This window comes from Aquarana catesbeiana, linkage group LG09, assembly GCF_042186555.1.
Source record: "Aquarana catesbeiana isolate 2022-GZ linkage group LG09, ASM4218655v1, whole genome shotgun sequence".
NCBI classification, from domain to species: domain Eukaryota; kingdom Metazoa; phylum Chordata; class Amphibia; order Anura; family Ranidae; genus Aquarana; species Aquarana catesbeiana.
The window spans coordinates 24,953,807-24,978,365 of record NC_133332.1 but is presented as its reverse complement, the minus strand read 5'-3'; the positions used below and the strand labels follow the sequence as shown (position 1 = coordinate 24,978,365).

Below are 24,559 nucleotides of genomic sequence, written 5' to 3'. Positions count from 1 at the left end.
GTTCCCTTATAACAGCTATACTCTGGAAGCCGTTACTCAAGAAAAGGAAGGCAGAGGGCAAAGGACTAGTTACCAGTCAACCCTTGGGCTTCCTGCAGCTGATCTTTTCCACATGGCTGGCTTACCTTACATTGTTTTATAGCATGTTTCTGTGTAGAGGTGGCCACCTTGATAGAGGCAGGGCTTTGCTTCCTCATGTCAGAAAGTCACCAGCAAGGAGAAGAGTGAGCACCACAGTAGTGACATCACCAAACTTCACTCCAATACCCCCGAGACTAGAAGTCAGAGTTTGCAAAGCCTTATATCCCACACAACACACACACAGCTATGCGGCTGCATCGAAAGGAGTGTTTGGGCACGCTTGCATACCAGGAAGTGCGCTACTATTTTTAAGAGGAATTTCAGGCCAAAGATATATTTTTCAGGGTACTGCTTGTAAACAATTAACATGTGTCAATGTTTCCTACAATATAGCAAAGGTTGACTTTTTGAGTTTCGTTCAACTTTGAAAGCTCTATTGCTTTTCTTTATGTTTTGTGAGGCACGTTCCAAAGTCTGACTTTCAGAAAGTCAGTATCTGATCTCATATTACAAAATGGTTCCACTGGGGGTTGAACCCAGGACCTTCTGCGTGTAAAGCAGACGTGATAACCACTACACTATAGAACCTCTGAAAAGTGTACCTAATTGTCAATTTTTCAGAAAGGTAAGGGTTAAACACCAGAGATTGCTTGCATCCTATAGGTCAACCTGAGATCCTTTGGCATTTCCTTGGTTTTAGGACACTTTCAAGGGGGTAGCAAAACTGGTGTTTCTGACCACTCTTTGCATAAGGGCCATAACCTACTATCAGCCCATAGCAAAGAGCTCCAGGGTCGCTATGGTTCCCTTATAAAAGCTATACTCTGGAAGCCATTCGTCAAGAAAATGAAAGCAGAAGGCAAAGGACTAGTTACCAGTCGTGCCTGTGGCCACCCTGCTGCTGATCTTTTCCCCGTGACTGACTTACCATGTCTTGTTTTATAGCGTGTCTCTGTGTGGAGGTGGCCACCTTGGTAGAGGCAGGGATTTGCTTCCTCATGTCAGGAAGCTGCCAGCAAGGAGAAGAGTGAGCACCACAGTAGTGACATCACCAAACTTCACTCCAATTCCCCTGCAACTAGAATTCAGAGATTGCAATGCCTTAGATCTCTCACAACACACACACAGCTAAGCGGCTGCGTTGAAAGGAGTGCTTGGGCACGCTTGCATACCAGGAAGTGTGCTACTATTTTTAAGAGGAATTTCAGGCCAAAGATATCTTTTTCAGAGTACTTCTTAGAAACAACATGAGTCAATGTTTCCTACAATATAGCAAAGGTTGACTTTTTGAGTTCTGTTCAACTTTGAAGGCTCTATTGCATTCCTTTGCATTGTGTGAGGCACGTTTCAAAGTCTGACTTTTAGAAAGTCAGTATCTGATCTCATATTACAAAATGGTTCCACTGGGGGTTGAACCCAGGACCTTCTGCGTGTAAAGCAGACGTGATAACCGCTACACTATGGAACCTGTGAAAAGGGTGCCTAATTGTCAATTTTTCAGAAAGGTAAGGGTTAAAAACCAAAGAATTCTTGCATCCTATAGGTCAATCTGAGATCCTTTGGCATTTCCTTGGTTTTAGGACACTTTCAAGGGTGTAGCAAAACTGGTGTTTCTGACCACTCTTTGCATAAGGGCCATGACGTAGTATCAGCCCATAGCAAAGAGCTCCAGGGTAGCTATGGTTCCCTTATAAAAGCTATACTCTGGAAGCCGTTCCTCAAGAAAATGAAGGCAGAGGGCAAAGGACTAGTTACCAGTCATGCCTGTGGCCTCCCTGCAGCTGATCTTTTACCCGTGACTGACTTACCATGTCTTGTTTTATAGCGTGTCTCTGTGTAAAGGTGGCCACCTTGGTAGAGGAAGGGCTTTGCTTCCTCATGTCAGAAAGCCACCAGCAAGGAGAAGACTGAGCAACACAGTAGTGACATCACCAAACTTCACTCCAATACCCCTGAGACTAGAAGTCAGAGTTTGCAAAACCTTACAACAAACACACAGCTATGCAGCTGCATCGAAAGGAGTGCTTGGGCACGATTGCATACCAGGAACTGCGCTACTATTTTTAAGAGGAATTTCAGACCAAAGATATATTTTTCAGGGTACTGCTTGGAAACAATTAACATGAGTCAATGTTTTCTACAATATAGCAAAGGTTGACTTTTTGAGTTCTGCTCAACTTTGAAGGCTCTATTGCATTCCTTTGCGTTGTGTGAGGCACGTTCCAAAGTCTGACTTTTAGAAAGTCAGTATCTGATCTCATATTACAAAATGGTTCCACTGGGGGTTGAACCCAGGACCTTATGCGTGTAAAGCAGACGTGATAACCGCTACAATATGGAACCTGTGAAAAGTGTGCCTAATTGTCAATTTTTCAGAAAGGTAAGGGTTAAAAACCAAAGAATGCTTGCATCCTATAGGTCAACCTGAGATCCTTTGGCATTTCCTTGGTTTTAGGACACTTTCAAGGGGGTAGCAAAACTGGTGTTTCTGACCACTCTTTGCATAAGGGCCATAACCTACTATCAGCCAATAGCAAAGAGCTCCAGGGTCGCTATGGTTCCCTTATAACAGCTATACTCTGGAAGCCATTCCTCAATAAAAGGAAGGCAGAGGGCAAAGGACTAGTTACCAGTCATGCCTGTGGCCTTCCTGCAGCTGATCTTTTCCCCATGGCTGGCTTACCTTGCCTTGTTTTATAGCGTGTATCTGTGTAGAGGTGGCCACCTTGATAGAGGCAGGGCTTTGCTTCCTCATGTCAGAAAGCCACCAACAAGGAGAAGAGTGAGCACCACAGTAGTGACATCACCAAACTTCACTCCAATACCCCTGAGACTAGAATTCAGAGTTTGCAAAGCCTTTTATCTCACACAACACACGCACAGCTATGCGGCTGCATCGAAAGGAGTGCTTGGGCAAGCTTGCATACCAGGAAGTGCGCTACTATTTTTAAGAGGAATTTCAGGCCAAAGATATATTTTTCAGGGTACTGCTTAGAAACAATTAACATGTGTCAATGTTTCCTACAATATAGCAAAGGTTGACTTTGTGAGTTCTGTTCAACTTTGAAGGCTCTATTGCATTCCTTTGCGTTTTGTGAGGAACGTTCCAAAGTCTGACTTTTAGAAAGTCAGTATCTGATCTCATATTACAAAATGGTTCCACTGGGGGTTGAACCCAGGACCTTCTGCGTGTACAGCAGACGTGATAACCGCTACACTATGGAACCTGTGAAAAGTGTTCTTAATTGTCAATTTTTCAGAAAGGTAAGGGTTAAAAACCAAAGAATGCTTGCATCCTATAGGTCAACCTGAGATCCTTTGGCATTTCCTTGGTTTTAGGACACTTTCAAGGGGGTAGCAAAACTGGTGTTTCTGACCACTCTTTGCATAAGGGCCATAACCTACTATCAGCCCATAGCAAAGAGCTCCAGGGTCGCTATGGTTCCCTTATAACAGCTATACTCTGGAAGCAATTCCTCAAGAAAAGGAAGGCAGAGGGCAAAGGACTAGTTACCAGTCATGCCTGTGGCCTTCCTGCAGCTGATCTTTTCCCCATGGCTGGCTTACCTTGCCTTGTTTTATAGCGTGTATCTGTGTAGAGGTGGCCACCTTGATAGAGGCAGGGCTTTGCTTCCTCATGTCAGAAAGCCACCAGCAAGGAGAAGAGTAAGCACCACAGTAGTGACATCACCAAACTTCACTCCAATACCCCTGAGACTAGAAGTCAGAGTTTGCAAAGCCTTATATCTCACACAACACACCCACAGCTATGCGGCTGCATCGAAAGGAGTGCTTGGGCACGCTTGCATACCAGGAAGTGCGCTACTATTTTTAAGAGGAATTTCAGGCCAAAGATATATTTTTCAGGGTACTGCTTAGAAACAATTAACATGTGTCAATGTTTCCTACAATATAGCAAAGGTTGACTTTTTGAGTTCCGTTCAACTTTGAAAGCTCTATTGCTTTTCTTTATGTTTTGTGAGGCACGTTCCAAAGTCTGACTTTCAGAAAGTCAGTATCTGATCTCATATTACAAAATGGTTCCACTGGGGGTTGAACCCAGGACCTTCTGCGTGTAAAGCAGACGTGATAACCGCTACACTATAGAACCTGTGAAAAGTGTACCTAATTGTCAATTTTTCAGAAAGGGAAGGGTTAAACACCAAAGATTGCTTGCATCCTATAGGTCAATCTGAGATCCTTTGGCATTTCTTTGGTTTTAGGACACTTTCAAGGGTGTAGCAAAACTGGTGTTTCTGACCACTCTTTGCATAAGGGCCATGACCTAGTATCAGCCCATAGCAAAGAGATCCAGGGTAACTATGGTTCCCTTATAAAAGCTATACTCTGGAAGCCGTTCCTCAACAAAATGAAGACAGAGGGCAAAGGACGAGTTACCAATGATTCCTGTGGCCTCACTGCAGCAGATCTTTTCCCTGTGACAGACTTACCATGTCTTGTTTTATAGCGTGTCTCTGTGTAAAGGTGGCCACCTTGGTAGAGAAAGGGCTTTGCTTCTTCATGTCAGAAAGCCACCAGCAAGGAGAAGACTGAGCACCACAGTAGTGACATCACCAAACTTCACTCCAATACCCCTGAGACTAGAAGTCAGAGTTTGCAAAGTCTTACAACACACACACAGCTTTGCGGCTGCATCGAAAGGAGTGCTTGGGCACGCTTGCATACCAGAAAGTGCGCTACTATTTTTAAGAGGAATTTCAGGCCAAAGATATATTTTTCAGGGTACTGCTTAGAAACAATTAACATGAGTCAATGTTTCCTACAATATAGCAAAGGTTGACTTTTTGAGTTCTGTTCAACTTTGAAGGCTCTATTGCATTCCTTTGCGTTGTGTGAGGAACGTTCCAAAGTCTGACTTTTAGAAAGTCAGTATCTGATCTCATATTACAAAATGGTTCCACTGGGGGTTGAACCCAGGACCTTCTGCGTGTGAAGCAGACGTGATAACCGCTACACTATGGAACCTGTGAAACGTGTACTTAATTGTCAATTTTTCAGAAAGGTAAGGGTTAAAAACCAAAGAATGCTTGCATCCTATAGGTCAACCTGAGATCCTTTGGCATTTCCTTGGTTTTAGGACACTTTCAAGGGGGTAGCAAAACTGGTGTTTCTGACCACTCTTTGCATAAGGGCCATAACCTACTATCAGCCCATAGCAAAGAGCTCCAGGGTCGCTATGGTTCCCTTATAACAGCTATACTCTGGAAGCCATTCCTCAAGAAAAGGAAGGCAGAGGGCAAAGGACTAGTTACCAGTCATGCCTGTGGCCACCCTGCTGCTGATCTTTTCCCCGTGACTGACTTACCATGTCTTGTTTTATAGCGTGTCTCTGTGTGGAGGTGGCCACCTTGGTAGAGGCAGGGATTTGCTTCCTCATGTCAGGAAGCTGCCAGCAAGGAGAAGAGTGAGCACCACAGTAGTGACATCACCAAACTTCACTCCAATTCCCCTGCAACTAGAATTCAGAGATTGCAATGCCTTAGATCTCACACAACAGACACACAGCTAAGCGGCTGCGTTGAAAGGAGTGCTTGGGCACGCTTGCATACCAGGAAGTGTGCTACTATTTTTAAGAGGAATTTCAGGCCAAAGTTATATTTTTCAGGGTACTTCTTAGAAACAACATGAGTCAATGTTTCCTACAATATAGCAAAGGTTGACTTTTTGAGTACTGTTCAACTTTGAAGGCTCTATTGCATTCCTTTGCGTTGTGTGAGGCACGTTCCAAAGTCTGACTTTTAGAAAGTCAGTATCTGATCTCATATTACAAAAAAGTTCCACTTGGGGTTTAACCCAGGACCTTCTGCATGTAAAGCAGATGTGATAACCGCTACACTATGGAACCTGTGAAAAGAGTGCCTAATTGTCAATTTTTCAGAAAGGGAAGGGTTCAAAACCAAAGAATTCTTGCATCCTATAGGTCAATCTGAGATCCTTTGGCATTTCTTTGGTTTTAGGACACTTTCAAGGGTGTAGCAAAACTGGTGTTTCTGACCACTCTTTGCATAAGGGCCATGACCTAGTATCAGCCCATAGCAAAGAGCTCCAGGGTAGCTATGGTTCCCTTATAAAAGCTATACTCTGGAAGCCGTTCCTAAAGAAAATGAAGGCAGAGGTCAAAGGACGAGTTACCAGTCATTCCTGTGGCCTCCCTGCAGCAGATCTTTTCCCCGTGACTGACTTACCATGTCTTGTTTTATAGCGTGTCTCTGTGTAAAGGTGGCCACCTTGGTAGAGGAAGGGCTTTGTTTCCTCATGTCAGAAAGCCACCAGCAAGGAGAAGACTGAGCACCACAGTAGTGACATCACCAAACTTCACTCCAATACCCCTGAGACTAGAAGTCAGAGTTTGCAAAGTCTTACAACACACACACAGCTTTGCGGCTGCATCGAAAGGAGTGCTTGGGCACGCTTGCATACCAGAAAGTGCGCTACTATTTTTAAGAGGAATTTCAGGCCAAAGATATATTTTTCAGGGTACTGCTTAGAAACAATTAACATGAGTCAATGTTTCCTACAATATAGCAAAGGTTGACTTTTTGAGTTCTGTTCAACTTTGAAGGCTCTATTGCATTCCTTTGCGTTGTGTGAGGAACGTTCCAAAGTCTGACTTTTAGAAAGTCAGTATCTGATCTCATATTACAAAATGGTTCCACTGGGGGTTGAACCCAGGACCTTCTGCGTGTGAAGCAGACGTGATAACCGCTACACTATGGAACCTGTGAAACGTGTACTTAATTGTCAATTTTTCAGAAAGGTAAGGGTTAAAAACCAAAGAATGCTTGCATCCTATAGGTCAACCTGAGATCCTTTGGCATTTCCTTGGTTTTAGGACACTTTCAAGGGGGTAGCAAAACTGGTGTTTCTGACCACTCTTTGCATAAGGGCCATAACCTACTATCAGCCCATAGCAAAGAGCTCCAGGGTCGCTATGGTTCCCTTATAACAGCTATACTCTGGAAGCCATTCCTCAAGAAAAGGAAGGCAGAGGGCAAAGGACTAGTTACCAGTCATGCCTGTGGCCACCCTGCTGCTGATCTTTTCCCCGTGACTGACTTACCATGTCTTGTTTTATAGCGTGTCTCTGTGTGGAGGTGGCCACCTTGGTAGAGGCAGGGATTTGCTTCCTCATGTCAGGAAGCTGCCAGCAAGGAGAAGAGTGAGCACCACAGTAGTGACATCACCAAACTTCACTCCAATTCCCCTGCAACTAGAATTCAGAGATTGCAATGCCTTAGATCTCACACAACAGACACACAGCTAAGCGGCTGCGTTGAAAGGAGTGCTTGGGCACGCTTGCATACCAGGAAGTGTGCTACTATTTTTAAGAGGAATTTCAGGCCAAAGTTATATTTTTCAGGGTACTTCTTAGAAACAACATGAGTCAATGTTTCCTACAATATAGCAAAGGTTGACTTTTTGAGTACTGTTCAACTTTGAAGGCTCTATTGCATTCCTTTGCGTTGTGTGAGGCACGTTCCAAAGTCTGACTTTTAGAAAGTCAGTATCTGATCTCATATTACAAAAAAGTTCCACTTGGGGTTTAACCCAGGACCTTCTGCATGTAAAGCAGATGTGATAACCGCTACACTATGGAACCTGTGAAAAGAGTGCCTAATTGTCAATTTTTCAGAAAGGGAAGGGTTCAAAACCAAAGAATTCTTGCATCCTATAGGTCAATCTGAGATCCTTTGGCATTTCTTTGGTTTTAGGACACTTTCAAGGGTGTAGCAAAACTGGTGTTTCTGACCACTCTTTGCATAAGGGCCATGACCTAGTATCAGCCCATAGCAAAGAGCTCCAGGGTAGCTATGGTTCCCTTATAAAAGCTATACTCTGGAAGCCGTTCCTAAAGAAAATGAAGGCAGAGGTCAAAGGACGAGTTACCAGTCATTCCTGTGGCCTCCCTGCAGCAGATCTTTTCCCCGTGACTGACTTACCATGTCTTGTTTTATAGCGTGTCTCTGTGTAAAGGTGGCCACCTTGGTAGAGGAAGGGCTTTGTTTCCTCATGTCAGAAAGCCACCAGCAAGGAGAAGACTGAGCACTACAGTAATGACATCACCAAACTTCACTCCAATACCCCTGAGACTAGAAGTCAGAGTTTGCAAAGCCTTACAACACACACACAGCTATGCGGCTGCATCGAAAGGAGTGCTTGGGCACGCTTGCATACCAGGAAGTGCGCTACTCTTCTTAAGAGGAATTTCAGGCCAAAGATATATTTTTCAGGGTACTGCTTAGAAACAATTAACATGAGTCAATGTTTCCTACAATATAGCAAAGGTTGACTTTTTGAGTTCTGTTCAACTTTGAAGGCTCTATTGAATTCCTTTGCGTTGTGTGAGGCACGTTCCAAAGTCTGACTTTTAGAAAGTCAGTATCTGATCTCATATTACAAAATGGTTACAAAATGGTTACACTGGGGTTGAACCCAGGACCAAAGTCTGACTTTTAGAAAGTCAGTATCTGATCTCATATTACAAAATGGTTACAAAATGGTTACACTGGGGTTGAACCCAGGACCTTCTGCGTGTAAAGCAGACGTGAAAACCGCTACACTATGGAACCTATGGAAAGTGTTCCTAATTGACAATTTTTCAGAAAGGTAAGGGTTAAAAACCAAAGAATGCTTGCATCCAATAGGTTCAATCTGAGATCCTTTGGCATTTCTTTGGTTTTAGGACACTTTCAAGGGTGTGGCAAAACTGGTGTTTCTGACCACTCTTTGCATAAGGGCCATAACCTACTATCAGCCCATAGCAAAGAGCTCCAGGGTCGCTATGGTTCCCTTATAAAAGCTATACTCTGGAAGCCGTTCCTCAAGAAAAGGAAGGCAGAGGGCAAAGGACTAGTTACCAGTCATGCCTGTGGCCACCCTGCTGCTGATCTTTTCCCCGTGACTGACTTACCATGTCTTGTTTTATAGCGTGTCTCTGTGTGGATGTGGCCACCTTGGTAGAGGCAGGGATTTGCTTCCTCATGTCAGGAAGCTGCCAGCAAGGAGAAGAGTGAGCACCACAGTAGTGACATCACCAAACTTCACTCCAATTCCCCTGCAACTAGAATTCAGAGATTGCAATGCCTTAGATCTCACACAACAGACACACAGCTAAGCGGCTGCGTTGAAAGGAGTGCTTGGGCACGCTTGCATACCAGGAAGTGTGCTACTATTTTTAAGAGGAATTTCAGGCCAAAGTTATATTTTTCAGGGTACTTCTTAGAAACAACATGAGTCAACGTTTTCTACAATATAGCAAAGGTTGACTTTTTGAGTACTGTTCAACTTTGAAGGCTCTATTGCATTCCTTTGCGTTGTGTGAGGCACGTTCCAAAGTCTGACTTTTAGAAAGACAGTATCTGATCGCATATTACAAAATGGTTCCACTGGGGGTTGAACCCAGGACCTTCTGCGTGTAAAACAGACGTGATAACCGCTACACTATGGAACCTGTGAAAAGAGTGCCTAATTGTCAATTTTTTAAGAAAGGTAAGGGTGAAATACCAAAGAATGCTTGCATCCTATAGGTCAATCTGAGATCCTTTGGCATTTCTTTGGTTTTAGGACACTTTCAAGGGTGTAGCAAAACTGGTGTTTCTGACCACTCTTTGCATAAGGGCCATGACCTAGAATCAGCCCATAGCAAAGAGCTTCAGGGTAGCTCTGGTTCCCTTATAAAAGCTATACTCTGGAAGCCGTTCCTCAAGAAAATGAAGGCAGAGGGCAAAGGACTAGTTACCAGTCATGCTTGAGGCCTCCCTGCAGCTGATCCTTTCCCCGTGACTGACTTACGGTGTCTTGTTTTATAGCGTGTCTCTGTGTAAAGGTGGCCACCTTGGTAAAGGAAGAGCTTTGCTTCCTCATGTCAGAAAGCCCCCAGCAAGGAGAAGACTGAGCACCACTGTAGTGACATCACCAAACTTCACTCCAAAACCCCTGAGACTAGAAGTCAGAGTTTGCAAAGCCTTATATCGCACACAACACACACACAGCTATGCGGCTGCATCGAAAGGAGTGCTTGGGCACGCTTGCATTCCAGGAAGTGTGCTACTATTTTTAAGAGGAATTTCAGGCCAAAGATATATTTTTTAGGGTACTGCTTAGAAACAATTAACATGAGTCAATGTTTCCTACAATATAGCAAAGGTTGGCTTTTTGAGTTCTGTTCAACTTTGAAGGCTCTATTGAATTCCTTTGCGTTGTGTGAGGCACGTTCCAAAGTCTGACTTTCGGAAAGTCAGTATCTGATCTCATATTACAAAATGGTTCCACTGGGGGTTGAACCCAGGACCTTCTACGTGTAAAGCAGACGTGATAACCGCTACACTTTGGAACATGCCAAAAGTGTGCCTAATTGTCAATTTTTCAGAAAGGGAAGGGTTAAACACCAAAGATTGCTTGCATCCTATAGGTCAACCTGAGATCCTTTGGCAATTCCTTGGTTTTAGGACACTTTCAAGGGGGTTGCAAAACTGGTGTTTCTGACCACTCTTTGCATAAGGGCCATAACCTAGTATCAGCCCATAGCAAAGAGCTCCAGGGTCGCTATGGTTCCCTTATAAAAGCTATACTCTGGAAGCCGTTCCTCAAGAAAATGAAGGCAGATTGCAAAGGACTAGTTACCAGTCATGCCTGTGGCCACCCTGCTGCTAATCTTTTCCCCGTGACTGACTTACCACGTCTTGTTTTATAGCGTGTCTCTGTGTGGAGGTGGCCACCTTGGAGGAGGAAGGGATTTGCTTCCTCATGTCAGGAAGCTGCCAGCAAGGAGAAGAGTGAGCACCATAGTAGTGACATCACCAAACTTCACTCCAATTCCCCTGCAACTAGAATTCAGAGATTGCAATGCCTTAGATCTCACACAACACACACACAGCTAAGCGGCTGCGTTGAAATGAGTGCTTGGGCACGCTTGCATACCAGGAAGTGTGCTACTATTTTTAAGAGGAATTTCAGGTCAAAGATATATTTTTCAGGGTACTTCTTAGAAACAACATGAGTCAATGTTTCCTACAATATAGCAAAGGTTGACTTTTTGAGTCCTGTTCAATTTTGAAGGCTCTATTGCATTCCTTTGCGTTGTGTGAGGCACGTTCCAAAGTCTGACTTTTAGAAAGTCAGTATCTGATCTCATATTACAAAATCGTTCCACTGGGGGTTGAACCAAGGACCGTCTGCATGTAAAGCAGACATGATAACCGCTACACTATGGAAACTGTGAAAGAGGGCCCAATTGTCAATTTTTCAGAAAGGTAAGGGTTAAAAACCAAAAAATTCTTGCATCCTATAGGTCAATCTGAGATCCTTTGGCATTTCTTTGGTTTTAGGACACTTTCAAAGCTGTAGAAAAACTGGTGTTTCTGACCACTCTTTGCATAAGGGCCATGACCTAGTATCAGCCCATAGCAAAGAGCTCTAGGGTAGCTATGGTTCCCTTATAAAAGCTAAAAAAGGAAAAGATTCCCCAAGTGGGGTTTTTAGGCAGCACAAAAGAGGTGATAGGCCAATGTATGTAAAAATAGATTAATTTTATTATACAAAAATAGCTTCAACACACTGGTTAAAAAATGAGCTCCAATACAGAGTGTTTACAAATCTCCTGACACTCAACACATACAATGTAAGCACGTATTCATAACAACATTGTGCATGTATTGACAGTATTAGAAATGTAGAACTGACGCGTTTCGACCTATAGATTCCAGGTCTTCTTCAAAGGTCAATCTGCCAATGATGAGTGTCCTATAGCGAGACGTTTTCTGTAAAAGGAGTCCCCTTAAAATCAAAAGATTGCCTGTTCACTTTCCCCTAGAGATCCCATGGCACCACCGCTGCAGCCTCCAATCCCAGGGGAAGGTCCCAAAGATGTGGCTTACGAGAGATCACACAATGAGGCGCCCCCTATCTGTAAGCACGGACTCCGCGGCCAGTCAGGTGGGGAGGACACCTAATGAAGAGGTGAAGATAATATGTAAAGGCCGCACTGTGTTGCCCTATATGCTTAGAATCGTTTGTGACCTGACCCGGGATTGGCCACAGCCTTGAACTGGGCTCAATAGACGCCCGTCCAAGTTGACATTTAGCAAGTAGAGTGAAACTGCAAGGGAAGCCACCAACCAGACGAAAAGATTCTCAGTGTGAGCCCAGTTCAAGGCTGTGGCCAATCCCGGGTCAGGTCACAAACGATTGTAAGCATATAGGGCAACACAGTGCGGCCTTTACATATTATCTTCACCTCTTCATTAGGTAATACACTTTATTGACTTGGCTTGTGGGTACTTTTTCACTACTTTTTCTCCATTTTTATTCACTTATCACCCATTTTGGTACTGCATGACACTTTCTGCGTGTTCACTCTCCACCCACCCTTGCTGCCCACACCAGGGACCCACGGTTTGTTGCTCCCACACTTTTTTCAACACTTCAAAAAGTGTTGAAAAAAAAAAAAAAAATCCCCTGGGACTACGGATCCAGGTGTTTCCTAACCTGGATCAAATTAGTGCCGACCTTAAAAACGAATGGGAGGCCAATCTTGATGCATGCTCTCGGGAGATGATGGCCATCCTCACCCGAGAGTATAATAAACAAATAGCATCATTAGATGTAGAAATCAACCATATAGAAGTAGCCTTAAAACCCTATGCACAGCATGCCCTCCTCTTGGAGCTGCAGGGGAACCTTCGGGATAGCCTGTCAGCCTATAATAGGGGCATCTTACAGAAAAAAGAGTCAAAATTCTGGAGGGACAAATCGGCATTTACAGATGGGCGGGCATATAAATGGAACACTCATATTTCGCGAAATTTAAAAAACAAACAACATACACTACAACAACAACCCAGGAACACGAACAATAAAAAGAATACAAATAATGCATCCAAACCCAACGATAAATCTGCTCCCATTCAGAATCAAAAGGGATCCCTTAAGGGACCTGGGAAGTTTAAAAGAAATCGGAACAACAGGGGCTCACCCGAGCAAGATAGGAAAAAACGTATTGTGGATACCAATGTGGAGGAGGTACATTACACCCCCCGCGATTGAACAACCCATATTTTCCAACTTTAGATCTGATAGCTCAACCATAGGAACGAGCGAAACAGATCTTCCACTTTTGAATACTCCTACGAATACTATTCATACAAATCAAACACTAGGGCGTCCGAAAATTGGACCTCAGAGTCCTTTAAACCCGACACGGGGACCTCCCCTACCCCAGACAAACAGGGGAACAGGAAATTTGGACGCCTTTGTCACGAGGGGACATCAGAATCCCTCAGTGTAATTAATCTGTCCTCCTATCCTTTATCTACAGCAGAAATTAGTGTACTGTCACGCGGCCTGACTTTTTGCCCACAAGACAACCTTGACATCTTTGAAGTGATCACTGACCTGCATCTCTTTGCACGGCGGCTACTACTTAAGAGCCTCCATGCAAAAGTAGATGAGAACATCGATACAACTGATTGGGCCAGCTTCAGTATGAGAGAGTTTAAGGCCCTACGGGACTTAACCCTTCTCTTTCAAGAAAGTAACACCTTAGATCTCATTGACCAAATTGATTTGGAGACTTTACTCTCCACTACCAATGAATCTACAAAGAATCCCCTCACACGTTTCAAAAAACCGTCTGCAAAATTTCCTCCCCTCAACCTGAATCCAAGCATAGAGATTTTTGTCAAACAAACATTAAGAGATCTTCTAAAGCTTCAACATAATAAAAATGTACGCCCTCAAAACTTAACCATAAAAGAATCCCAAGCCCTTGACTCCCTATGCAATAACACTAAAATTACAATCAAACCATCCGACAAGGGAGGCAACGTAGTCCTGATGAACAATGAGGACTACGTACGTATGTGTCAAAACATTCTTGATAATGGTGAATGGTACAAAACCATTCCCATTAGACTCATACAAGCCTCCTACACTGTATTTTACAAAATGATTCAATCAGCATTTGAAAAAGGAGTAATTACTAAGGACCAATACGAGTTCATCTGGATTAAACACCCAAGGGTGGCAACATTTTATAGCTTGCCCAAGATACACAAAAGTCAGATAGACCCTCCCGGACGACCAATTGTCTCTGGGAATGGGGGTATATCGGAAAACCTGAGCCGAGTTATTGATTCCTTCTTGCAGCCCTTTGTTTTGAGTATGCCCTCGTTCTTGAAGGACACAATACACCTGTTACAATCAATTGAAGGGCTTACTCTCTCAGCGGATTTGTTTTTGGTGGCTATCGACGTCGAGGCCCTGTACAGCTCGATCCCCCACACTCAGGGGATCGCTGCTGTGCGGGCGCTATTGCATCGAGACCAAAAATATGATGAGGCATTGAATGAGTTCATCATTGATGGACTCGACTATATCCTGCACCACAACTTTTTTTGTTTCAACAACTCCCACTACCTCCAGGTGCAGGGCGTGGCCATGGGCACTTGTTGTGCCCCGGCCTACGCCAACCTGTACCTGGGGGAGTGGGAGAAGGCCCTCCTAGATGATGGGGACCTCGCGGTGTACACGGGCCACATATCTTTGTGGTTACGGTACATCGATGACGTCCTCATCATCTGGGAGGGCTCAGAGGGAATGCTACTCCAATTTTTGAACTGTATCAATCAGAATAAATACAATCTAAAATTTACCACGACTTATGATCGTGATCAAATGACATTTTTGGATGTCAAGTTGGAACGCACCCCTGACAATAAGATCTCAAGCACTCTTTTTCGAAAAAGCACGGCTGGCAACACAGTGTTGCACGCCGAGAGCTTTCACCCTACAGTTTTGAAGAGGCCAATTCCATATGGACAGTACCTGCGCCTACGCAGGAACTGTTCGGATGATGCTCTCTTCAAACAGGAAGCTTACAATTTACAAACTAGATTGCTGGCACGAGGTTACAGCCGCTCTTGCCTACGGAAGGCATATAACAGAGCGGCTGCACAATCCCGGTCTGAACTTCTTTCCAAAAAAAGGTCAATGGAGGGCCCCAACACCGGCCCTACCAGGATCATTCTACGCTTCTCTAGGCAACATCAGGTGGTCAGCAATATAATTCAAAAACATTGGCCTATATTGATGAACGACTCGAAGGTCCGCAACTTTATCTCTAATAGACCATCAATTAGCTATAAGCGCGCAATGTCGCTAAGAGATAAACTAGTTCAAAGTGAGTTCAAGGATGAACAAAAAAGATCCAAACACTGTTCAATTTTGGGGTCTTTTCCCTGCGGACACTGTTCATCTTGCCAATACATCAGACGTGATAAAACCTTCCGTCTTCCAAATGGGGCATCATTCAAGCCCAAACACTTCACTAATTGCCAAACACGAGGTATTGTATATCTTATGTCATGTGAGTGTGGTGCTTACTATGTTGGTAAGACCAAGCAGGAATTCCACCGCCGGATGTCTAAGCACATTTATCACATGCAGATTGGCAACCATTATCTACCATTAGGCCGACATGTAGTGTCAGTACACAACTATAAAATGCCAAAAGTGTCCTTCACCGCCCTTGATCGGGTACATATACCAAATCGAGGGGGTGACTGGAACAAAATCCTGTTGCAACACGAACAGAGGTGGATATTTAAATTAAATGCCACCTCGCCCCCGGGATTAAATGAGGCCATCTCATTTGCCCCGTTCCTAAAAGGGTTTGTTTCGGGCAAGACTCAGTAAAGCTCTCTTGGCCCCTTGTAGGCAACATAGAGTAATCTTGCCTATTATGGGTCTTCCCCCTGTTCCATCTCCAAATATTCTTTTGTGCTTTTCTCCCCTTCCCCCTTCCCCCCTGGTAGCCTAACGGCATTTACGACATTTATGTATTGATTTTTTTTCTTTTTGCATATTTTTATATTTTATTGTTGTCCCCTTTTTTTGTTTTTGCTTTAAATTAAATATGTGTTTTGCTTCTCATATACCTAGGCATATGAATTGACTCTACACATATGGATATCTCATGTATAATAATTTTTTCTGCCAATTAATGTATGTATCAATATAGGATGATGTGTCCATATATGCGATGGACCGTCAGTCCATATGTATTTTTCTTCTCAATCTTGTACATCAGTTGAGCCTTGTGTTTCCCCCATGCCTTGTTCGCCCCCCCCACAAGAGCCGTCATCATGACTGCTGCTGCTGCCCTCATACCAGGGTTCTTTTTCCCCAGATGTGTCTTCCCGGCAAGGTAGGGGGGTGGGAGGGTCACCGGCATCGCCGGCCCCTCCTCCCCCCTTTCCCCATTGGATACCCAGGCTGGTCCTGGCTACCACGTTGGGGATTCCCTCCTTGCCGGTGGCGTTCGGGGACATCCCCGGACGTTTCCGCTCACTGCGCATGCGCGGGGCCCCGCGCATGCCACGTGATGCGGAAGCGTCACGCGATTGCGACGGCGATGACGTCAGGTGACGGAGTTTCGACCCGCCCCGAACGCCGGGGAGGCCACACGAGGCTGCCATTTGGCTGCCATGCCCCCCAGCACGGTCTCCTATGATCGGTCCTATCAGATGGGGGAGGCGTCTGTACCCGTTTCCAATCAACCCTCATTAGATACACGCCCCAAATCAAGGGCATATATACCCTCTCATCCTTCTCCATATCACACTGAGAATCTTTTCGTCTGGTTGGTGGCTTCCCTTGCAGTTTCACTCTGTAAGTACACACTATGATAATATGTTTTCGTTCTGTTGCTGTCCCTTACAGGATACTCGGTCTATTACAATGACCTTATATGCATTTAAATGCTTGAATGTATACAATATTTCCTTACTTTTTATTTTCAGACTTGCTAAATGTCAACTTGGACGGGCGTCTATTGAGCCCAGTTCAAGGCTGTGGCCAATCCCGGGTCAGGTCACAAACGATTGTAAGCATATAGGGCAACACAGTGCGGCCTTTACATATTATCTTCACCTCTTCATTAGGTAATACACTTTATTGACTTGGCTTGTGGGTACTTTTTCACTACTTTTTCTCCATTTTTATTCACTTATCACCCATTTTGGTACTGCATGACACTTTCTGCGTGTTCACTCTCCACCCACCCTTGCTGCCCACACCAGGGACCCACGGTTTGTTGCTCCCACACTTTTTTCAACACTTCACCCCCTACTGTCACTTCCCACCATCTGCATTGACCAGTTTATTTATACCCCTCACCTACATGGTTGAGGTGTTTTTACAAAATTTATCCCTTCTTCTTCCACTCTGATATACCTTATGCATACACCTAGAGATATTCTCCATGATAAAAGTTTAATTACAAACTATATGTATGGACATGTATATATATATATGTGCATATACATACGTGTGTTGTTTTTACACACACATATACACCCAGCACAACAAGGCTCTGACCTGTTCAATGGGTGTACACATGTATCCATGGTACCTTACAACTGGGCTGATATATGGCTATATTCTCTAGACTCAACTTTGGAGTGCATATAATGCATACTTTTCCAAATTGTCTTTTTTCCTGGGTTGTTGCTGCAGGTGTCCTCCCCACCTGACTGGCCGCGGAGTCCGTGCTTACAGATAGGGGGCGCCTCATTGTGTGATCTCTCGTAAGCCACATCTTTGGGACCTTCCCCTGGGATTGGAGGCTGCAGCGGTGGTGCCATGGGATCTCTAGGGGAAAGTGAACAGGCAATCTTTTGATTTTAAGGGGACTCCTTTTACAGAAAATGTCTCGCTATAGGACACTCATCATTGGCAGATTGACCTTTGAAGAAGACCTGGAATCTATAGGTCGAAACGCGTCAGGTCTACATTTCAAATACTGTCAATACATGCAAAATGTTGTTATGAATACGTGCTTACATTGTATGTGTTGAGTGTCAGGAGATTTGTAAACACTCTGTATTGGAGCTCATTTTTTAACCAGTGTGTTGAAGCTATTTTTGTATAATAAAATTAATCTATTTTTACATACATTGGCCTATCACCTCTTTTGTGCTGCCTAAAAACCCCACTTGGGGAATCTTTTCCTTTTTTGTCTTGACCAATAGGGGTGATCAGCACTCCCTTCCCTTCCTTGTGTCCTTCCCTTCCCTTATAAAAGCTATACTCTGGAAGCCGTTCCTCAAGAAAATGAAGGCAGAGGGCAAAGGACTAGTTACCAGTCATGCCTGTGGCCTCCCTGCAGCTGATCTTTTCCCCGTGACTGACTTACCATGTCTTGTTTTATAGCGTGTCTCTGTGTAAAGGTGGCCACCTTGGTAGAGGAAGGGCTTTGCTTCCTCATGTCAGAAAGCCACCAGCAAGGAGAAGACTGAGCACCACAGTAGTGACATCACCAAACTTCTCTCCAATACCCCTGAGACTAGAAGTCAGAGTGTGCAAAGCCTTATATCGCACACAACACACACACAGCTATGCGGCTGCATCGAAAGGAGTGCTTGGGCACGCTTGCATACCAGGAAGTGCGCTACTATTTTTAAGATGAATTTCAGGCCAAAGATATATTTTTAAGGGTACTGCTTAGAAACAATTAACATGAGTCAATGTTTTCTACAATATAGCAAAGGTTGACTTTTTGAGTTCTGTTCAACTTTGAAGGCTCTATTGCATTCCTTTGCGTTGTGTGAGGCACATTCCAAAGTCTGACTTTTAGAAAGTCAGTATCTGATCTCATATCACAAAATGGTTCCACTGGGGGTTGAACCCAGGACCTTCTGCATGTAAAGCAGTCGTGATAACCGCTACACTATGGAACCTGTGAAAAGGGTGCCTAATTGTCAATTTTTCAGAAAGGTAAGGGTTAAAAACCAAAGAATTCTTGCATCCTATAGGTCAATCTGAGATCCATTGGCATTTCTTTGGTTCTAGGAAACTTTCAAGGGTGTAGCAAAACTGGTGTTTCTGACCACTCTTTGCATAAGGGCCATGACCTAGTATCAGCCCATAGCAAAGAGCTCCAGAGTCGCTATGGTTATCTTATAACAGCTATACTCTGGAAGCTGTTACTCAAGAAAAGGAAGGCAGAGGGCAAAGGACTAGTTACCAGCCATGCCTGTGGCCTTCCTGCAGCTGATCTTTTCCCCATGGCTGGCTTACCTTGCCTTATTTTATAGCGTGTATCTGTGTAGAGGTGGCCACCTTGATAGAGGCAGGGCTTTGCTTCCTCATGTCAGAAAGCCACCAGCAAGGAGAAGAGTGAGCACCACAGTAGTGACATCACCAAACTTCACTCCAATACCCCTGAGACTAGAAGTCAGTGTTTGCAAAGTATTATATCTCACACAACACACACACAGCTGTGCGGCTGCATCGAAAGGAGTGCTTGGGCACATTTGCATACCAGGAAGTGCGCTACTATTTTTAAGAGGAATTTCAGGCCAAAGATATATTTTTCAGGGTTCTGCTTAGAAACAATTAACATGTGTCAATGTTTCCTACAATATAGCAAAGGTTGACTTTTTGAGTTCCGTTCAACTTTGAAAGCTCTATTGCTTTTCTTTATGTTTTGTGAGGCACGTTCCAAAGTCTGACTTTCGGAAAGTCAGTATCTGATCTCATATTACAAAATGGTTCCACTGGGGGTTGAACCCAGGACCTTCTGCGTGTAAAGTAGACGTGATAACCGCTACACTATAGAACCTGTAAAAAGTTTGCCTAATTGTCAATTTTTCAGAAAGGGAAGGGTTAAACACCAAAGATTGCTTGCATCCTATAGGTCAAGCTGAGATCCTTTGGAATTTCCTTGGTTTTAGGACACTTTCAAGGGTGTAGCAAAACTGGTGTTTCTGACCACTCTTTGCATAAGGGCCATAACCTACTATCAGCAGATAGCAAAGAGCTCCAGGGTCACTATGGTTCCCTTATAAAAGCTATACTCTGGAAGCCATTCCTCAAGAAAATGAAGGCAGAGGGCAAAGGACTAGTTACCAGTCATGCCTGTGGCCACCCTGCTGCTGATCTTTTCCCCGTGACTGACTTACCATGTCTTTTTTTATAGCGTGTCTCTGTGTGGAAGTGGCCACCTTGGTAGAGGCAGGGATTTGCTTCCTCATGTCAGGAAGCTGCCAGCAAGGAGAAGAGTGAGCACCACAGTAGTGACATCACCAAACTTCACTCCAATTCCCCTGCAACTAGAATTCAGAGATTGCAATGCCTTAGATCTCACACAACACACACACAGCTAAGCGGCTGCGTTGAAAGGAGTGCTTGGGCACGCTTGCATACCAGGAAGTGTGCTACTATTTTTAAGAGGAATTTTAGGCCAAAGATATATTTTTCAGGGTACTTCTTAGAAACAACATGAGTCAATGTTTCCTACAATATAGCAAAGGTTGACTTTTTGAGTTCTGTTCAACTTTCAAGGCTGTATTGCATTCCTTTGCATTGTGTGAGGCACGTTTCAAAGTCTGACTTTTAGAAAGTCAGTATCTGATCTCATATTACAAAATGGTTCCACTGGGGGTTGAACCCAGGACCTGCTGCGTGGAAAGCAGACATGATAACCGCTACACTATGGAACCTGTGAAAAGAGTGCCTAATTGTCAATTTTTCAGAAAGGTAAGGGTTAAAAACCAAAGAATTCTTGCATCCTATAGGTCAATCTGAGATCCTTTGGCATTTCTTTGGTTTTAGGACACTTTCAAGGGTGTAGCAAAACTGGTGTTTCTGACCACTCTTTGCATAAGGGCCATGACCTAGTATCAGCCCATAGCAAAGAGCTCCAGAGTCGCTATGGTTATCTTATAACAGCTATACTCTGGAAGCTGTTACTCAAGAAAAGGAAGGCAGAGGGCAAAGGACTAGTTACCAGCCATGCCTGTGGCCTTCCTGCAGCTGATCTTTTCCCCATGGCTGGCTTACCTTGCCTTATTTTATAGCGTGTATCTGTGTAGAGGTGGCCACCTTGATAGAGGCAGGGCTTTGCTTCCTCATGTCAGAAAGCCACCAGCAAGGAGAAGAGTGAGCACCACAGTAGTGACATCACCAAACTTCACTCCAATACCCCTGAGACTAGAAGTCAGTGTTTGCAAAGTATTATATCTCACACAACACACACACAGCTGTGCGGCTGCATCGAAAGGAGTGCTTGGGCACATTTGCATACCAGGAAGTGCGCTACTATTTTTAAGAGGAATTTCAGGCCAAAGATATATTTTTCAGGGTTCTGCTTAGAAACAATTAACATGTGTCAATGTTTCCTACAATATAGCAAAGGTTGACTTTTTGAGTTCCGTTCAACTTTGAAAGCTCTATTGCTTTTCTTTATGTTTTGTGAGGCACGTTCCAAAGTCTGACTTTCGGAAAGTCAGTATCTGATCTCATATTACAAAATGGTTCCACTGGGGGTTGAACCCAGGACCTTCTGCGTGTAAAGTAGACGTGATAACCGCTACACTATAGAACCTGTAAAAAGTTTGCCTAATTGTCAATTTTTCAGAAAGGGAAGGGTTAAACACCAAAGATTGCTTGCATCCTATAGGTCAAGCTGAGATCCTTTGGAATTTCCTTGGTTTTAGGACACTTTCAAGGGTGTAGCAAAACTGGTGTTTCTGACCACTCTTTGCATAAGGGCCATAACCTACTATCAGCAGATAGCAAAGAGCTCCAGGGTCACTATGGTTCCCTTATAAAAGCTATACTCTGGAAGCCATTCCTCAAGAAAATGAAGGCAGAGGGCAAAGGACTAGTTACCAGTCATGCCTGTGGCCACCCTGCTGCTGATCTTTTCCCCGTGACTGACTTACCATGTCTTTTTTTATAGCGTGTCTCTGTGTGGAAGTGGCCACCTTGGTAGAGGCAGGGATTTGCTTCCTCATGTCAGGAAGCTGCCAGCAAGGAGAAGAGTGAGCACCACAGTAGTGACATCACCAAACTTCACTCCAATTCCCCTGCAACTAGAATTCAGAGATTGCAATGCCTTAGATCTCACACAACACACACACAGCTAAGCGGCTGCGTTGAAAGGAGTGCTTGGGCACGCTTGCATACCAGGAAGTGTGCTACTATTTTTAAGAGGAATTTTAGGCCAAAGATATATTTTTCAGGGTACTTCTTAGAAACAACATGAGTCAATGTTTCCTACAATATAGCAAAGGTTGACTTTTTGAGTTCTGTTCAACTTTCAAGGCTGTATTGCATTCCTTTGCATTGTGTGAGGCACGTTTCAAAGTCTGACTTTTAGAAAGTCAGTATCTGATCTCATATTACAAAATGGTTCCACTGGGGGTTGAACCCAGGACCTGCTGCGTGGAAAGCAGACATGATAACCGCTACACTATGGAACCTGTGAAAAGAGTGCCTAATTGTCAATTTTTCAGAAAGGTAAGGGTTAAAAACCAAAGAATTCTTGCATCCTATAGGTCAATCTGAGATCCTTTGGCATTTCTTTGGTTTTAGGACACTTTCAAGGGTGTAGCAAAACTGGTGTTTCTGACCACTCTTTGCATAAGGGCCATGACCTAGTATCAGCCCATAGCAAAGAGCTCCAGGGTAGCTATGGTTCCCTTATAAAAGCTATACTCTGGAAGCCGTTCCTCAAGAAAATGAAGGCAGAGGGAAAAGGACTAGTTACCAGTCATGCCTGTGGCCTCCCTGCAGCTGATCTTTTCCCCGTGACTGACTTACCATGTCTTGTTTTATAGCGTGTCTCTGTGTAAAGGTGGCCACCTTGGTAGAGGAAGGGCTTTGTTTCCTCATGTCAGAAAGCCACCAGCAAGGAGAAGACTGAGCAACACAGTAGTGACATCACCAAACTTCACTCCACTACCCCTGAGACTAGAAGTCAGAGTTTGCAAAGCCTTACAACACACACACAGCTATGCGGCTGCATCGAAAGGAGTACTTGGGCAAGCTTGCATACCAGGAAGTGCGCTACTATTTTTAAGAGGAATTTCAGGCCAAAGTTATATTTTTCAGGGTACTGCTTATAAACAATTAACATGTGTCAATGTTTTCTACAATATAGCAAAAGTTGACTTTTTGAGTTCTGCTCAACTTTGAAGGCTCTATTGCATTCCTTTGCGTTGTTTGAGGCAGGTTCCAAAGTCTGACTTTTAGAAAGTCAGTATCTGATCTCATATTACAAAATGGTTCCACTGGGGGTTGAACCCAGGACCTTCTGCGTGTAAAGCAGACGGGATAACCGCTACACTATGGAACCTGTGAAAAGTGTGCCTAATTGTCAATTTTTCAGAAAGGTAAGGGTTAAAAACCAAAGAATGCTTGCATCCTATAGGTCAATCTGAGATCCTTTGGCATTTCTTTGGTTTTAGGACACTTTCAAGGGTGTAGCAAAACTAGTGTTTCTGACCACTCTTTGCATAAGGGCCATGACCTAGTATCAGCCCATAGCAAAGAGCTCCAGAGTCGCTATAGTTCCCTTATAACAGCTATACTCTGGAAGCCGTTACTCAAGAAAAGGAAGGCAGAGGGCAAAGGACTAGTTACCAGTCATGCCTGTGGCCTTCCTGCAGCTGATCTTTTCCCCATGGCTGGCTTACTTTGCCTTATTTTATAGCGTGTATCTGTGTAGAGGTTGCCACCTTGATAGAGGCAGGGCTTTGCTTCCTCATGTCAGAAAGCCACCAGCAAGGAGAAGAGTGAGCACCACAGTAGTGACATCACCAAACTTACCTCCAATACTCCTGAGACTAGAAGTCAGTGTTTGCAAAGCCTTATATCTCACACAACACACACACAGCTATGCGGCTGCATCGAAAGGAGTGCTTGGGCACGCTTGCATACCAGGAAGTGCGCTACTATTTTTAAGAGGAATTTCAGGCCAAAGATATATTTTTCAGGGTACTGCTTAGAAACAATTAACATGTGTCAATGTTTCCTACAATATAGCAAAGGTTAACTTTTTGAGTTCCGTTCAACTTTGAAAGCTCTATTGCTTTTCTGTATGTTTTGTGAGGCACGTTCCAAAGTCTGACTTTCGGAAAGTCAGTATCTGATCTCATATTACAAAATGGGTCCACTGGGGGTTGAACCCAGGACCTTCTGCGTGTAAAGCAGACGTGATAACCGCTACACTATAGAACCTGCCAAAACAGTGCCTAATTGTCAATTTTTCAGAAAGGTAAGGGTTAAACACCAAAGATTGCTTGCATCCAATAGGTCAACCTGAGATCCTTTGGCATTTCCTTGGTTTTAGGACACTTTCAAGGGGGTAGCAAAACTGGTGTTTCTGACCACTCTTTGCATAAGGGCCATAACCTACTATCAGCACATAGCAAAGAGCTCCAGGGTCGCTATGGTTCCCTTATAAAAGCTATACTCTGGAAGCCGTTCCTCAAGAAAATGAAGGCAGAGGGCAAAAGACTAGTTACCAGTCATGCCTGTGGCCACCCCGCTGCTGATCTTTTCCCCGTGACTGACTAACCATGTCTTGTTTTATAGCGTGTCTCTGTGTGGAGGTGGCCACCTTGGCAGAGGCAGGGATTTGCTTCCTCATGTCAGGAAGCTGCCAGCAAGG

General features: G+C 44.1%; 13 non-coding genes across 13 annotated transcripts; all 13 read right to left on the bottom strand.

Annotated features, from left to right (window-relative positions):
• Nucleotides 1-596: 596 nt before the first annotated feature.
• On the bottom strand, nucleotides 597-669 carry TRNAV-UAC (transfer RNA valine (anticodon UAC)). Its single transcript has one exon. It is a non-coding gene; the product is annotated as a tRNA-Val (tRNA).
• An 807-nt stretch (nucleotides 670-1,476) lies between these two features.
• TRNAV-UAC (transfer RNA valine (anticodon UAC)) lies at nucleotides 1,477-1,549 on the bottom strand. The gene has a single exon. It is a non-coding gene; the product is annotated as a tRNA-Val (tRNA).
• Nucleotides 1,550-2,351: 802 nt separating this feature from the next.
• Nucleotides 2,352-2,424, bottom strand: TRNAV-UAC (transfer RNA valine (anticodon UAC)). Its single transcript has one exon. It is a non-coding gene; the product is annotated as a tRNA-Val (tRNA).
• Nucleotides 2,425-3,235: 811 nt separating this feature from the next.
• On the bottom strand, nucleotides 3,236-3,308 carry TRNAV-UAC (transfer RNA valine (anticodon UAC)). The gene has a single exon. It is a non-coding gene; the product is annotated as a tRNA-Val (tRNA).
• Nucleotides 3,309-4,119: 811 nt separating this feature from the next.
• Nucleotides 4,120-4,192, bottom strand: TRNAV-UAC (transfer RNA valine (anticodon UAC)). Its single transcript has one exon. It is a non-coding gene; the product is annotated as a tRNA-Val (tRNA).
• An 802-nt stretch (nucleotides 4,193-4,994) lies between these two features.
• TRNAV-CAC (transfer RNA valine (anticodon CAC)) lies at nucleotides 4,995-5,067 on the bottom strand. Its single transcript has one exon. It is a non-coding gene; the product is annotated as a tRNA-Val (tRNA).
• A 1,682-nt stretch (nucleotides 5,068-6,749) lies between these two features.
• TRNAV-CAC (transfer RNA valine (anticodon CAC)) lies at nucleotides 6,750-6,822 on the bottom strand. Its single transcript has one exon. It is a non-coding gene; the product is annotated as a tRNA-Val (tRNA).
• A 2,658-nt stretch (nucleotides 6,823-9,480) lies between these two features.
• TRNAV-UAC (transfer RNA valine (anticodon UAC)) lies at nucleotides 9,481-9,553 on the bottom strand. The gene has a single exon. It is a non-coding gene; the product is annotated as a tRNA-Val (tRNA).
• A 9,213-nt stretch (nucleotides 9,554-18,766) lies between these two features.
• TRNAV-UAC (transfer RNA valine (anticodon UAC)) lies at nucleotides 18,767-18,839 on the bottom strand. The gene has a single exon. It is a non-coding gene; the product is annotated as a tRNA-Val (tRNA).
• Nucleotides 18,840-19,650: 811 nt separating this feature from the next.
• TRNAV-UAC (transfer RNA valine (anticodon UAC)) lies at nucleotides 19,651-19,723 on the bottom strand. Its single transcript has one exon. It is a non-coding gene; the product is annotated as a tRNA-Val (tRNA).
• Nucleotides 19,724-21,414: 1,691 nt separating this feature from the next.
• TRNAV-UAC (transfer RNA valine (anticodon UAC)) lies at nucleotides 21,415-21,487 on the bottom strand. Its single transcript has one exon. It is a non-coding gene; the product is annotated as a tRNA-Val (tRNA).
• A 1,682-nt stretch (nucleotides 21,488-23,169) lies between these two features.
• On the bottom strand, nucleotides 23,170-23,242 carry TRNAV-UAC (transfer RNA valine (anticodon UAC)). The gene has a single exon. It is a non-coding gene; the product is annotated as a tRNA-Val (tRNA).
• Nucleotides 23,243-24,053: 811 nt separating this feature from the next.
• Nucleotides 24,054-24,126, bottom strand: TRNAV-UAC (transfer RNA valine (anticodon UAC)). The gene has a single exon. It is a non-coding gene; the product is annotated as a tRNA-Val (tRNA).
• Nucleotides 24,127-24,559: the final 433 nt, after the last annotated feature.